This window comes from Arachis duranensis, chromosome 7, assembly GCF_000817695.3.
Source record: "Arachis duranensis cultivar V14167 chromosome 7, aradu.V14167.gnm2.J7QH, whole genome shotgun sequence".
Classification (NCBI taxonomy): domain Eukaryota; kingdom Viridiplantae; phylum Streptophyta; class Magnoliopsida; order Fabales; family Fabaceae; genus Arachis; species Arachis duranensis.
Window position 1 is genome coordinate 19,444,008 of NC_029778.3, and position 2,497 is coordinate 19,446,504.

Genomic DNA, 2,497 nt, shown 5'->3' on the forward strand with positions numbered 1-2,497 from the left:
CCATTTACTTTCATGCCTCTTATCAAAAACCCCAAAATAACTCACAACCAATAACAAGACACTTTATTGTAGTCCTAGGGAGAACGACCCGAGGTCCAATACTTCGGTTTATAAATTTTAGGGGTTTGTACTAGTGACAAACAACTTTTTGTATGAAAGGATTATTGTTTGGTTTAGAAACTATACTTCAACGAGATTTTATTTGAGAAATTCTAAACCGTCAAAAATCCAATGGTCAAAATGGCGCCGTTACTGGGGATTGCAATGGTGTTGTGTTATTGGTTGTTGTACATATGTGAATAGTGTAAATATCTTGCTTTTTGCTTTATTTGCTAGTGTAGAATTTTATTTTCCCTTTCCACCATGAATTCTCACTTTGGCTATGAGCTTGGTTCTAATTGTGTTGTAGGTAATGGGAGCCTCAATGAGGATGCATATCAAGGATGGAACCATCAAAGGTGGGAGGAGCCATATGCATATGATCAATCCTCATGGCAACAACCCCCACCAATGCACTATGAAGAAGAACCATTCTATGATGCATACCAACCCAATGGCTATGGTGAACCACCTTGTGATTTTCAAGAACCACCACCATATGCCTATGAACCATATCCTCAACATGAGCCGCAACCATTCTCACAAGCCTCTCCTTACCAAGCACCTTCCTATGATCCATATCCATCATATGACCGATCATCCACACCATATTTTTATGACCATTATGAGCACAAACCTTTAGAACCACCACAAGCATATCAAGATCACTACCAAGAACCACCTCAATACACACAATCTCCACAACCTTACCAAGAAGAACCATCTTCCTATTATGAACTCTCTCTCCAAAATGATGAACCCTCCTATCCACCACAAGCACCAATAAACAATTCTCTCACTTTGTTACTTCAAGGACAAGAAGCCATGAAGCGGGATACGCTTGAGTTTGTGACCAACTTGACCAAGGTAGTGTCCACCTTAGCCTACCAATGTTTGAATGCCCAAGGTACTTCCATGATCCCATGTGGAAAGTCAAAAGAAGAACAAAGCATGAAAGAGAAATTGGAAAATTTGGTGGAAAAGAAGGGAGAGTCAAATTTTGTGTTGGAACAATTGGAAGAGCCTATGATCATTGAAAAAGTATTTCCATAATCCCATGTGTAGAGTCAAAGGAAGAACAAAGCATGAAAGAGAAATTGGAAAATTTGGTGGAAAAGAAGGGAGAGTCAAATTTTGTGTTGGAACAATTGGAAGAGCCTATGATCATTGAAAAAAAGGAAGAAGTGGTTGAAGATCTAGGGGATGTTGAAAGTCCATGGGAATGTAGCATCATAGAGCACTTTTCCAAGAAGTTTGAATTTGATGTTGAGGAGGGTGCGCAACCTCCAAGGCATACCATTATTGAAGACTTGGAAGAAGCTTATCAAGAGATGGATTCAATCATGGATGAATTCCTATCTACAATCGAATCCTCTCCCATTGGACATGAAGTTGGAGCTATAGAAAAGTGTGTACAACCCCCCACGGAAAACGAAAATGACATGGTGTATATTGAAATTGAAGAATACGAAGAGGTTGATCAAGAGATGAATTCATTCATCGATGAATTCCTCTCCACAGTTGAATCACCTCCCATTAAACAAACTGTCAACACCAAGCCATGTAACAAAAGGGAAATGGTTGAAATTAAAGAAGCTTGCGAAGAGGTGGAAACAATCAAAGATGAGCACAAAGAGGTAGATCTTGCATTGTCTAAGTGTGGGGAAGCCCTCTTTCCCAAGCTACCATCAAGCACAACATTTAAGTGGGTAAAATCTCTATCTCTAAGCTTTAATTTCTCACTTGAATATGGTTTGATTGAAAATGATGGTCAACTTAGAACTCTTTGTGGAATTAAAAGTAAGAATGAGTTGTGTAGTGGTTGGAAAGTAGGTGTTAAGTTCATTAAGGTCAAGACCTCAAGGTATAGGGATGATATTGGGACAAGGATCACCTTGTATGGATCTAGAAGGAAGCACTGTTGGAGTAAAGAGAATTCCATGTGTCCACCACATTCATGTCAACTACCCATCCGACAAAATCATGGAACTCAACCAATGGATGGATGCGAAAATAAGATATGGGATCCCGGTTCGATATGTGAAGACCAAATATGGGGACTCGTATTTTGGGTAGAAATCTGCCCAAGCTCAATAAAAATGGTTGGAAATTCTGTCAACCAATTGAGGAGCATGGATCCTTGGAGATTCAAGGATGAGTACAAGCATAAGCCACCATGACAAGGAGCTTCTCAAATGTCCAACTTAAGGACTTAAACTAAAAGTGCTAGGTGGGAGACACCCCACCATGGTAAACTCTTTCCAATCTTTTACATTTACTTAATAAGTGATTTGAGTTGCCATTGTAGGTAGATGTTTCATACAAATTTGTTTGTACAATTTTATTGTTAGCTTAGTCATATACATGTTGTGTTTAGTAGTAGATGAATAATATCAAA